At 38.1% G+C, this 14,303-nt stretch overlaps 1 non-coding gene and 1 pseudogene across 1 annotated transcript; one reads left to right on the top strand and one right to left on the bottom strand.

Moving 5' to 3' along the window:
• Positions 1–2,752: 2,752 nt before the first annotated feature.
• Positions 2,753–3,795, bottom strand: LOC147920684 (uncharacterized; annotated as a pseudogene).
• A 10,214-nt stretch (positions 3,796–14,009) lies between these two features.
• On the top strand, positions 14,010–14,117 carry LOC147920685 (small nucleolar RNA R71). Its single transcript, XR_015591955.1, has one exon. It is a non-coding gene; the product is annotated as a small nucleolar RNA R71 (small nucleolar RNA).
• The last annotated feature ends 186 nt before the right edge of the window (positions 14,118–14,303 follow it).

Genomic DNA, 14,303 nt, shown 5'->3' on the forward strand with positions numbered 1-14,303 from the left:
AATCCTAAACAGAACTTAGTTTTACCTAGGTCTTTCATTTCAAACTCTTTCTTTAGATATTCAACTGTTTGGGCGATTTCCCTAGAGGTTCCTAGGATATTCAAATCATCCACATATACTTCTATGATTACAAACCCTTTGTTTGCAAACTTCTTTATAAAAATACATGGACTGATGGGATCATTCTTATAGCCCTCTTTGGCTAGGTACTCACTTAGTCTGTTTTACCACATTCGCCCACTTTGTTTCAGTCCATAAAGGGATTTGTTTAGCCTTATGCAGTATTGTTCTCGAGAACCACTCTTATCATTGAGCTCAATACCCTCTGGTAATCTCATATAAATTTCATTATCCAGTGGACCATATAAATATGCGGTTACAACATCCATTAACCGAAATCCAATTTTTCTCTTATAGCCAGACTTAGTAAATATCTAAAAGTCGTTGCATCCATCACAGGGGAGTATGTCTCCTCATAATCTATTCCTGGTCTTTGAGAGAATCCTTGTGCTACAAGCCGTGCCTTATATCTCACGATTTCATTATTCTCATTTCTCTTTCTTACAAAGACCCATTTATGTCCAACTGGCTTTATATCGAATGGTGTCCTTAAGATCAGACCAAACACATTCCTTTTCTTTAATGAACTTAACTCCACGTCAATGGCTTCTTTCCATTTTATCCATTATTTACTTTGAGTGCACTCTAATATGGACGTGGGTTCATGATCCTCATTTATTTCAAGTGCTACTTTATAAGCAAATACTTCATCGATGTCGACATCTTTACGGTTCCATTGTATTCCAGACATGATATAATTGATTGAGATCTCATTATTATCAATACCTTCAGGTCCTTGAGGTTCAGCGTCCCAAACCTCATTTGGTACCTTAGGATTTGCCGCGGCCATGTCTATAATTTCCTTAACCTCGGTTTGTTTTGCACCTTTCGTAGATTTCCAAGGGTTCTTATCTTTGGAACCTAATGGTCATACCACGTTTCAAACGGGCCTTAGTCTCTGTAGCAACTTGATTATTGTGTTCCTTGTGAACATCAATACGTACTGGTGCATTACAAGCTGGTATGTACGATTTTGTTACTCGCTTTGGGTCAACAAAGGAATCTGGCAATTGAATAGCTAGCTTTTGCAAATATATAATATTTTGGACCTCTGCCTGACATGCTAGAGTCCGAGGATCTTGCCAATTTAAAGATGTTTGATTCCATGATAATTCCTTGACCAGCTTGTTATTCTCTCCACCCAACATAGGAAATTCGGATTCAGCATACTGACAATCCGCGTATCTGGCCTTAAATAAATCACCCGTAATTGGCTCAAGATACTTAATAATGGTGGGAGAATCATATCCAACATATATTCCCATCCTCCTTTGAGGTCCCATCTTAGTTCTCTGTGGTGGAGCAATCGGTACATAAACGGCAAACCCGAATGTTTTTAGATGGGATATGTTTGGCTCATGACCTGTTAATAATTGGGATGGTGAATATTTATGTTCACTAGATGGCCTGATGCGTATAAGCTCAGCTGCATGTAATGCTGCGTGTCCCCAAGCCGACACAAGAAGCTTCGACCTCATAAGTAATGGCCGAGCAATCAATTGAATACGTTTAATAAAAGATTCAGCTAATCCATTTTGTGTATGGACATGTGCCACAGGATGTTCCACACTCACCCCCATGGACATACATTATTCATTAAACGCTTGGGATGTAAATTCACCATCATTGTCTAGACGTATAGTCTTAAGTGGAAAATCTGGAAATGGGCTCGCAATAGTATGATCTGGGCCAGCAATCTAGAAAACGCAAGGTTTGTAGTTGACAATAAACAAACATGCAACCATCTGGTCGATGCATCAATAAGAACAATGAAATATCTAAACGTCCCACAAGGTGGGTGTATTGGTCCACATATGTCTCCTTGTATCCTTTCCAGAAAATTCAAAGTCTCCTTAGTTACTTTGACTGGTAATGGCCTTATAATAAGTTTTCCTTGTGCACATGCTACACACGTGAGATGTTTAGGGATAACTTTTATCTCTTTAAGAGTGTGCCCATTTGAATTCATTATTAGCTTACGCATCATGTTAGAACCCGGATGGCCAAGCCGGTCATGCCATAAAGTGAATTGTTCATTGAACATCTTATTCATTGCCAAATTAGCTTCTATCATATTTATCTTAGCATGGTAAAGACCAGTGGCTAGTGCAGGTATAGTCTCTAGGACCTTCTTATGTCCTTGGGTGATTTCGGTAATGTATAGGAACTCTTTGTTTCCTTCACCCTTTGTTTCAACATGGAAACCATTCAAACGAATGTCCTTAAAGCTCAATAAACTTCGCTTTGAGCTGGGTGAATATAAAGCATCACTTATTTCAAGATGTGTGCCATTAGGTAATAAAATGTGAGGCTGGCCGTAGCCTAAAATAAGGCTTGCTATACCCGCAATTGTACTAATATTGGCATTTTTCATTATGAGATTAACAAAATATCTCTTGTCCTTCAAAATTGTGTGGCTTGATCCACTATCAACCACAAGTATATTCTTGTCCTCAGCCATTTCTAATATAGACAAGAATTTATGTTTTAAACTTTAAAGTAATAAAACAAGCAAAAATATAATGAAGGAAAATAAAATAATTGAATTTAAACTAAAAATAATAATCCAAACAATAATCCAATCGAATGCAATGCATAAAATATAAAATTAATTCAAGACAACATTTGAGTTTTAATCATCCTCTCTCAAACAATCAGAAGTTTCATAATCCAATAGGTCATCCTTCTCATGGTCGAAATCACCTTCACCATCAAGATGAACCATGTTAGCTTCTGGATCCTTTTTCAAACTCTCTTGATAGAGATCAACAAGGTGCTTAGGAGTTCTGCATGTCTTTACCCAATGGTTCTCCATACCACATCTATGACAAGTGGACTTGGTCTTATGTTGAGGTTTAAACACCCCGCGGCCCTACCCCAATCACGGCCAAAGCCTGATCGGTTTCCACGGCCTTGACCACCAAAATTGTGTCCTTGGTAATTCCCACGACCAGGACCACCACGTCCACTTCCTCCACGGCCACAACCATACTTGCCCCTATGGACATAGTTAGACTCTTTAGTCTCTTTTGGCTCTTTAGGCTCTTTAGGATTTTTCTTTGTCATGTCAACCTTGTGGGCTTCTGGTAATGGAGCTGCACCAGGAGGTCTCAATGCACTATTCATCATCAATAGCTCATTGTTCTGCTCAGCAAGCAGCAAACAAGAGATGAGGTTTGCAAATGTCTTAAACCCCTTTTCACGATACTATTGTTGAAGCAGTATGTTATTGGAGTGAAAGGTAGAGAATGTATTCTCTAGCAAGTCCTTCTCAGTAACCTCAGTACCACATAACCTTAAAATTGAGACTATCTTAAATAGCTCTGAGTTATACTCTTCCACGGATTTAAAATCCTGGATCCTTAGGTTTTTCCAATCAAATTGAGCCTTTGGTAGGAGCATCGTCTTTTGGTGTCCATATCTGTTTTTCAACTCTGTCCAAAGGTCAAGAGGATCTTCAATAGTGAGGTACTGGTTCTTGAGACTCTCAGCAAGATGATGGCGTATATGCATAATCGCCTTGTACTTGTTCTTTTCGGAACAGTTATTATCATCCTCAATGCATTCGCAAAGATCCTTTGATTTCAGGTTGATCTTAGTGTCCAATGCCCATTGCAAGTAATTATCTCCAGAAACAGTAAGAGCAGCATAGGAGAGGTTGTTGAGCTTTGCCATCTATAAAATAGAAAAACAAGCACCAAGTTATGTCATGCGGTATTTGAGACCGAATCATGCAACAAAAATTTAGGCCATGCAGTATTTGAGACCGAACCATGCCAATCACTTAGGGACATGCGGTATTTGAGACCAAACCATGCCATGCTATTACACTCAATTTTCGTGGTTTTAATATGCATGCAAGCAACAATCCTAGATAGATTATATTCTAGTATGAACACATAACTTTTAATGTTTTAGAAAATTTCCCTTTTACTAGATATAATTTCCTTTTATTAACTTTTCCTTTTCTAATCAGGATTAAGACAAATTTCTCTTTTCTCTAATGATCCGATTCTAATTAGGATTTTAGGGTTCATGCAATCGAATTTTACAGAAATAATTTAACAACAATCGATTCAATATTCTCCCTATGTAAGTTTCGATTTTAATTTCAAGGATGCATGCAAGACATAATGCAATCAAGCTTTGCAGATTTTTTTAAAACAACCTAGAACAACCAGATTAATATTTTTCTCTATGAATTTTAGGTTTTAGTTCTAAGGATTCATGCAACCAAATCTCAAACAAACAATCAACATAAACGGATTTTAATCATAGTATATTCAGTTCAATTGCAAATAATCTAAGCAGCCCTAAACCTCACAACAATCGATTTTAAAGTTTTAGGGTTATAGGGTTTCAAAGCATATGAACTTGTTTGTTTATTGTTTACTTGTAGATTTAAGGGTTCAAGTAGATTTAAGTTTCAAGTTCGATATATGTGTCCTGATGGGTTCGAATTTATTTACCTTCCACCGTTGGGAGGTTGACTGGAATTGATCCGGGAGCTAAAGACCTCGGATGTACCTTGAGTTGATTCACGAACCTCAAACTCGAACTAGATGAACACACAGACCGATCACGAACACAGCTTGCTCACGAACACGAACTGATCTTCGAACAGGTACTAGCCACGAACAGGGATTGATCACGAACATGTACTGATCGCCGGGCTTGAATCACAAACTAGATCCGGTTTGGAACTTGGACGAACTAGGGGTTTATGAGCGGCGGCGGTTTAGGGTTTTTAAGGTTTTTCTCAGTTGGACTTTTAGAACAAGTCGTGCATAACGTTTTGTGAAAGTTAGAGAAACAAGGGTTGTATTCTCTCTCTTATTATTGATTCAATCGTTTAGAGGTTACATATATGTAGTAAAGCAAAGGCTTAAACATAAACCGACTTAGACTAAAGACAATATGGCCGATGGGCCTTTGTGGTCTTGGACATGTATGGGCCGGTTATGGAAATCCACTCCAAGTGTTTTACAACAAAAGCTTTGTTTTAACATATTTGTAAATTATAAGAAATTAAAAATTTAGACAATTTAATGAATATAAAAAGATAGGTCATATATAAAAAAAAGATAGTTCATATATGTATATAAAAAATTACACTAATTTTAATTTTAAATTAAGAAAAAGAATTAAAAATATTATACAATTAATTATTATAATACCGTAATTAAATAAATTATATTGTCAATTATTAATCCTAAAATAAAAAGGATTGTAGATATTCACCTTTACATAAACAAATAATTTTCTCATGATAACGTTTTTGAATTTAAATTAATTTATGATAATGTTAGTATAGTTTTATTTAAAATTAGTTGGACAAGTAGTAAAACTATTACGTATGAGAGTACAAAATATGAAACAAATATATTTAAGATACTTTTACTTTTTCAAATATGAGATAAAATTATTTTTCAGTCTTTTTTTTTAGAATTATGTTTTATGAATTTTTAGTTTTTTAAAAATATTAAGTAAGATATAAATTTGATATAATGCACATTTTTCTTGATATGAAAATTATAAATGTTACTCATTGCGATTGAGTGCATAAAATTAAAATCTAATTTATTATCATGTAAAATACAAAAAAAATTGTATTGCAAGATGGAGTGTGTGAACTCTAGATCCGGTTAAAAAAATCAAATGAAATAAAATTAATATTTTGAATACAACTTATAATTTCACATATGATTATATCAACTTATAGATCGATTGAAAAAGAATTTATCTTCGGGCCATGTCTTGGTCGAAGGCTTGTAGAGGAACTCGGATTTCTTCATATTTAGAGAACCTTCATCGAGCATCGCAGCCTTCGAGGTAACTGAATTTCACCTTGATATACACGCATGAGCTGTTTGTCTAAATTCCTCAGATAAAGAAGTTCTATTTCTATCCTTTTCGTGGGATGGAGTTTGTGAGAAATGCATGCTGATGGGGTTTCTTAATTGTTGTTGTACAACTGTTTTATGCTCTCGTTATTACACTCATGCAGCTTTTAAAGGCAATGAGCATAATCTTCGAAGCAAGAGAGTGTTTTGGGGAAGCTTGAATTCCCACTCTGCTACGGAGGTACTGTTCAACGCAAAGAGGTATATATCATTTTTGTTTCTCCCTTTATCCTCTGAGGTTTCAGTTCGTTGTATTATCTCTTTCTCAGTTGTTTTGTATGGCCTTGTATTTGTATCTATAGACTTTTGAGGAGAAGATTGCTAGGCACTCAGAATCTGGTACCGTCACTGAAAGGTGTGTATTCCTCCGTCTCTTAACACCATTGATATAATCATAATCTTCTTCTTTATAGATTTTTATGATGAACTTGCTAGCTTACCATGTTTGACCCGTAAACAGGGAGATTATTGTAGTGCAGTTCAATGCTGATGTTGCAGATGGGATGCAGTGGAAATTCACTCCACCTCAAAGAGAGGTTTATCTCCTATAACCGGAGTCTCGACATACAATGTCACTCCCATGAAGGTATATATTAGAGAATCTGTTCCCTTGAAACATATGTTGATCGATTCTCAAAATCTTATATTGATTTTGTTGGAATCTCATCATTGATTAATCCTTCACAAAGAGTCAAAAGCAAGAAGAAGAAGTTGAAGGAAGAATAATAAGTGAGGAATCGTAAAAAGAGAAGAAGAAAAGAAGAAGTGTTTTGTCGTAAGAGGAAGAAGAAGAAAAAAGTAGAAAGGCTATTGGGCCATAAAAGTAATTAGGACCCATATGTGTTAAAGGGTCTAATTGGTTTATTAGGTTAATGTGAGACAATTATTAGCTAGTATAAATATGTTTAATCTGTAACTAAGGAAGTATGAGAGTTTAAGATGGTTTTCTCAATTTTTTCTTCTATAATAGAGTATTTCTATAATAGAGATGAGTTTTGTTCTAATGGTTTTCTTTATTTTTTCCTTTATAAAAGAATATTTCCAATAGATTCTATTTTTATTTTACAATTAACACCTTTTATTTTTTTAAATTGCAAACTAATCCATTTTACTTTAAATTTTGTAACACTTTCATAAAATTATCTTTTGCAAATAGTAGTCTCAATATTTTAGAATAAATATTTATACTTAAATTTATATTATTAGTTTTTAAAAATACTTATTTTATTTATTTTGGTCATAAATAAAAGAAGTTAAATATTAAGAGGACTACTTTGCAAATAAAATAGTTCACCTCTATTTATAGAGGAAAAAATAGAGATCCTCTATAAATAGAGAAAAAAATAGCAATTTCTATTATAGAGGTGAAAATAGAGTATCATTGGAGCAAAAATTACTCTATAATAAAGTATAGAGGCAAAAATAGAGTATCATTGGAGATGCTCTAAGCTAGAGTGGCTAAACCTACAAAAACCTTCATGGTATTAGAGCTCCAAGGTCTTGGTGGCCTGGAAGTTAGAATCTGCACAAAAGAAATCAAAGGTACAAGCTGGTCAGTTGGGCACAACAAGTGAAAAAGGAAAAATCAAGTGAATCAGGTAAATCTGAAACTCAGATCTATAGTGAAGTAGAAATGCATAACGGACAAGTGATTTCAATGTTTGATGGGAACACTTACAATCTATGGGTAATAAAGACTAGAGTGTTACTTAAGTCTAGAGGATTGTGGAAAATTGTAACCGAAGGAATCCCTAAACCCCAAGATGAGAAGAAAAAGATGACAGATTGGAAGGCCTCTTGATATCCATAGGACTTAGAAACCTTTTCTTTCATTTTATCATTATTTTGTTGTGCAACAGTAGCTTGTATCATGCGAACTAAATCTATTAAACTTCTTAACGTTCAGACTCCGGCGAGCACCCCCTGACTCCGGCGATCCAGATGTTGACGAACAGGCTCCAAGGAGGACAAATTAATTGGGACTCGTTTACCCGGGCCCGCATTATTACGGCGCTCAACGCACCTATCGGTCAAAACGCTCCAACCCCAGCTGCTAATCCGATAATTCCACCGGCTCCTCCTGTCCTTCCCGACGGTCTCAATGTACCAGACTTGGCCGTCCTTCCTCGCAGCGAAAGCGCAGAGCTTTCTCCTGCTCGTCAAGGTAACAGAATATATATCTTGTATGTTTTTTTTACAGCTTCACTTCATGAGAATTACGACGTTACTTTCCCACAACTAACTGTGTTCCCAATTTTTTGCTTTGGACAGACGATCCCGTTCAAACCCGCGTGCTAAGATCCTCTTCAACTTCGACCCCCTACGCGAAATGACCAGGAAGCCGACCCATCTTGAGCTCAGGGAACATACCCAATCAGCTCGTCGAGTTTGTGCCAGGGATGTTGATGCCGCACTGGCTTCCGCTCTGTGAGCCGTGCAAGCTGAACCCTCTAGGGTGAAAAGCGAGGAAGTGAACTAGGTTCTTCCCACCGCCCCGGCGGGACCATCCGGACCGGGCCGAGAAGTGATGCTGGTTAGCTCGCAAACGACCCGTAGCAACCCCCCTCCTTCCCAGAAGAGAGCCCGGGAAGACGTTCCTCATTCCTCCAAGGATAGAGGTCGCGAGAGCCGGGGGAGCCGCCCTGTGGCTAATCGATCTGAACCGCCTGCAGGAGAGCCCCTGAATCCGGGGAACGGCTCGTCGACGAGCCGTCCGTTTCGCTAGCGATTCGCTCACTCCCGTGACTCTCCAGCCGTCGAAGACCACCTTGGGATGGCGACGTTGTTCTGGCATCTAAAGACCGCCAAGTGCCAAGTTCCGCTGGTGAAGAACCTTGATGTGTGTAGAATTTCACTTCAAATCTTTTACCTGAAAAGACTACACGACGACTGAAAGTGCACAGTTAATCAATTGTAGTATTTTAGGATCGATCCCACAGAGAGTAATAGCAAACACAAATTGAATTATAAGAGAAAGAACTATGGCTAAGACTAAAGAAGAGATTGGAGTTTTGGGTTTCCTAATAACTATTGCAAGAAAATAAAAGTAAATAAAAGCGGTTTAAAACTATAAGACTAAGGCGTTGGGCCTTTTGGGAGTCATATTAGGGTCTTCATGGTTCTAAGCAATATGAAGTGTAAGATCTAACAAGTAAATACTAATTTTCGGTTTAGGTTCTCAACTACGAAACACTAATGAACTAACAAGCTATTCTCATAGAATGAAAGTCTAAAGTTTTCACACTCCGTTACTCAACTTTCGCAGGCAACGACGCATGTCAACTCCGTTAAACAAGTTCGATACATTCACCAAACTTTGCAACTCAACTTACGCAGGTTACGAGCAAGGTTTCGGTATAACACTAGTTTGGAGAAGTATGATAACGCGGTTAGCGCTCCCGTTCTCTAGATCAGTACTTGGTGATCAATCCAAGCATAAGCATTAAGATGAAGATGTCCCAAAAGAACTCTAATATAAAACCGAAAATAAGATCTAACAACCTAATTGAAGCGAACCATGAATTCCCCTGTAATCACCCCATAAAACCCAACAAAGTAAACTACTCGCTCATGATGCAAAAAAACGACATTGATATTATATAGACCAGCATCAAAAACGAATCAATAAACAAAAGGGGTTCAAAGGAAACTTCTCTATTTGTCACAAAAGTAACTTGATCCCAAAAGCAATGTAAGTATGAAAGAAATAAGGAAGAGTAGAGATTTGGTGTCTTCGGCGATGGCTTCTAAGAGGAGGTGAGAGAGGACGAGCTTCGACGGCGGTAGAGGAGTCTTTGGTCGTCTCTAGGTCGGCTGCTGGTGGCGTGGATGAAGAACTTAGAGGCACAACGGAAGCACACCTCAAAACCCTAGGTCTTAAAAGTATTTATAGGGTTTTGTTTAGGGTTAGGGTTTTGTATGGGTAGAAACGTCTTCTCTTCTTAAGTGCAGGACAAGGGGCGGCGAAAGAGGCTTATGGACCATGGAGGAGGCTTGGACTGGGCCGCAGTGGTGGTCGCTGGTCAGGCCTTGAATGAAAGCCCATTCGTAGGTCCGTTCTTCTTACATCGGGTTATAACACATCTCGTTAAAATAGGCATAACTTTCGGATGGCTGGATGGATTGACTTGATTCCACTTCTAGGAGAACGATGACTCTTCTAGATTTCCATAGATTCCAAGCATGATATATTTAGAGTTCTATAAGCGCTTCAAAACTTGTCCGTACTGTAAAGATCCGAAATTTTCCTAAAACGTATTTTCCTTGTCTTTTGGTCCAAATTGCTATAAAACCTGTAAAACCTTATTGAAACCTGAAATACTTGATAATAGACATTTTATACTTGAAATCTCATCAAACTCTTCCTAAATGCATATGAAAACTATGGCTAATATGAGTAAAATAATGATGTTATCAACTCCCCTAGACTTAGACTTTGCTTGTCCTCAAGCAAATAATCAAACTAAATCATGGAAAAGAGGTTTTGAAAATAATGGGAATTCACTTATCTTTGGGGATATTGTCTTTGCACTTCTTCTCCGCTTTGACATTAGGAACTTCCATTTGTAATCCACCATGAGAGTTATCAACGCTCCTTGATCCCACAATTCTTTAGAGTCTCCAGAATCTCTATTGTCATCTCTTTACATAAATTAAGCAATAATAAAAAGTGAAATCTTACCATGGGAAAATCGATCAATGGCTTGCAGACTCTCTTCAAGTCAAGACTTTCTTCATATGATTCATTTCCTCTCCCTTTTCTCACTTCTTTTCTTCTTTTTTTTCTTTTTTCCTTTTTTTTTTTTAATCAAAGGTGTAGGCGAATACTGGGGTCATCGATAATTTGCCTACCCCTCGCTTCCAAGCTTTGTGTGATCATTTAACTCAAGAGTAGAATAATGAGGTCACATGTAATTTACCTACCTCTCTAAACTGATCAAAATCATCTTATCTTTTATTCTCTCTTTTTTTTTTAGAGTATTGAAGGGAAGAGAGAGGGGAACATACTTTTGAAGAAGTGCAATGTCTTGTGTGGCTTGAATGTAGAGATCTAGTCAAATGTATACCAATTCCCAGGGCTTAATAATTAAGTCCGGTTTAGGTCCTATAAAAGTTAGAGACAACGTTAGATCATTTGAATATCCATCAAATAGGGACTTTGGGGATTGTTGAGTTGGCTCACAATCTTTCCAAACTTGAGTTCTGTTGTCAAGCATAATCAAGAATCATAAGAGTGTTAATCCAAATCAAATAAACCGTAAGAATAAGATCATAATCCCCTACTAGTTTTGACTCAATAAAAAAAAATGTGACTCGATAAAAACTTCAAAATTATTGATGTAAAAAGTGGAAAAGGGTCTCAAGTCAACAAAATAGAAAGTAGCATTAGTATAGGATGGAACATCCTTCCCCCCAGACTTAAATCACACCGTCCTCGGTGGGAAAAAAGAAAGAGTTGAGGATTAAAAATCATAAGGAAAAGTGTAGGGTTTAAGAGCAATGTCACCTTGATGGAATGATGTTGTGTCGACTCTAGACGTTTAATGGTTGCCCAAAAGATGTCTAGAGGTCGGCTATGGTAATGAAAATGTTGTGACTAACCGTTTCTACTTCCTTTGGTTGCTTGACATCGAGTTTGAACTAGGCTAAGTTCATTCGAATTGTGTTTGATATATCTCTAAATGCATCCTCCTTGAAACAAAAACCTAAAACCATCAATAATAATGAGAAACAAAAATAATAAAAACATACCTAAGTAAAAGAATGGTGATGGTAATGGGTGAGGATGGTGGTGGTTCGGAGTTGTCGCGCGGTACACGGATGAGCGGTTGCGGACAGCAGCAGGTACGGTGGGGCGTGGTACATGGTACGTAGGACATGGTACACGGTACATGGGACGTAGGACATGGCATCGGCTACGGTTGGTACAACTAGTGGGGAGTCTCGGCATCAATCACGTGAGGATGGTGATGATCCATCGCCTTCATCTTGCTTTGGTCACGCTGAACATGGCCGGTCAGTAGATGGTACTTGCCACTAGACATAGTGTGAATTGCCAATCCATGGTCCTTCTTCTTCCTTCTGTTTTTTTTTTGGCTTTTCTGTTTTCTATTTTTTTTTGTTTTTTTTTTTTTTTGAAAACCTGAAACTAAAATGCAAAAATATTAAAAGTAAAAGAAAATAAATCCTAAAAATAAAAACTTACTAGACATGGGTTGCCTCCCAAGAAGCGCACTTGTTTAACATCGTTGGCTCGACGTTAGCGGCCAAGTTAGGCTTGAGAAATGTCAGCTTCGGAATCAATGCTCCTTCGGCTCCTTTGATATCTTGATAGTCTGCTCTAGTTTCAATAACAAGTTGTCCTTTTGCAGAAGTTTCAAAAACTTTAGCAGGAAGAAGAACTTCTTTAGTATGCCTTATCATCTCTTGGATCTGTTCCTTGCTCTCATTGCTTAGCTCAGGAGGAACTATGATCTTGATCTTGGAAATTTGTGGTGGCTTAGGCGGTTTAGGTGGCTTAGGTAGCAGGTTGTTGGTACTTGTGGATGCAGAATGGTTGAATTGCTTCATCTTGTCTATGTTAGGATCCATCGGCTCTTCATGTAATGAGTTGGTCGGCCATGGCTTTGGCTTGGAGATAGTCGGATATGACTTCTTCTTGTTGATGTTAGCAAAGGTTTTCCTCTTTGAATTGTGGTCGATGATAGCTCCAACAGTAGCTAGGAATGGTCTTCCTAAAATCAATGGTCTCTCGGTCTTGTCTTCCATATCTAGGATGTGAAAATTGGTAGGGACTATGCAATCTCCTACTACAAGTTGTAGGTCTTGAACAAATCCGTCGGGAACCTTTTGTGATGAGTCTCCAAAGACTAAACTGAGGTTGGATGGCGATATATCTCATAATCCTAGTGTATCAGGTACACTTCTTGACCAGAATCACAAAGAGAGTTAGAGAACTCAATGCCTGTTATGGAGCATGAGCAAACAAAGCGTCCAGGGTCTTCAGTTTTAGGTAGTCTCCTTAAGGGGTAGTGGCTTGCAGTTTCTTCATCAAATGGACATGTCATACGAATAACATCTTCATAAGAGTCAAAAAGTGGTACCGTAGGTTTGGCTTCACGGCAAGTGAGGGCTGGTACGGCTGAGATAGCATTGCAATATCCTTTAGGATTCTCTTCGGGTTTTTTTGGAAGTACACCAACTTGGCGTGGAACGGCATTAGCGGTTTGAGCAACTTGGGTTTCAAGCTTCTTAACATGAATAGAAATGCTTTCAAACTTCCCATTCAGTTTGGTATAGATGTTGTCCATCCTTGAGTTGATATCTCTTGATTGCTTTTGAAAAGCAACAAGGAGTTCTTGCATCCTAATGTCGACGTTGGCATCGGCTTGAGATGTAGGCACCTGGGCAGTTCCGGATTGGAAAGGCGGCTTGTTGTTGTTGAATTGAGGTCTAGGCTGGAAGTTGTTGTTGTTGTTTCCACCGAAGTTGTTTCCTTGAAAGCGGTTAGCTTGCTGAGGATAGTTCTGATCTTGGGGATTCTCGACATTTGTGTTCCTATAAGAAAGGTTAGAAGTATTTCTAAAGTTGTTGTTGAAGTTGTTGTTGTACCCTCGGTTTTGGTAGTATCCTTGAGCACCAACATAGTAGACTTCTTCTTCTTGGTCATAAGAATCTTCTTGGAAAGGCTCCATGTTTCCATTGTTAATAATCTCACAAGAGTTTACTCCGCGTTGTTAGTTCCTTAGAACTTGGTTCATCATGTTCTTGAGGTCAGCAATCTCCTTAGCGTCGGAATTGCTAAAACGGATGGTTCTATCAAAATTGGTGCAAGTGTTGCTACTACTTGCGGCAAGGTTGTCGATGAGAGCTCGTCCTTCTTGGACGGTCTTCGTAGTGAAATCTCCATTGCTGGCCGTGTCGAGTGAAAGTTGATACTTAGGCTGTAATCCTCTATAGAAAGTACTTAAGAGGTTACCTTGAGCAAAACCATGATGGGGCAGTCACGTTCATAGTCCTTGAAACGGTCCCATGCTTCATAAAATTTTTTGACCGGTCCTTGTTGAAAACTTTGCAGCTTGTTGCGAAGAGAGTTGGATCTCGACTTGGTGTAGAAGTGGCTAAGAAAGGCTGACTTGCATCCTTCCCAGCTAGTAATAGATCCAGGAGGTAGAGACTTTAACCATCTATGAGCCTTGTCGGCTAGAGAGAAAGTAAAAAGCTTACATTTCAAGTAATCTTCGGGAATTCCATTGGTTCTTGTTGTAGAGCAGATTTCTT

The sequence above is a fragment of the Camelina sativa genome, chromosome 19, assembly GCF_030686135.1.
Source record: "Camelina sativa cultivar CO46 ecotype springtype chromosome 19, ASM3068613v1".
In the NCBI taxonomy this organism is placed as follows: Eukaryota; Viridiplantae; Streptophyta; class Magnoliopsida; order Brassicales; family Brassicaceae; genus Camelina; species Camelina sativa.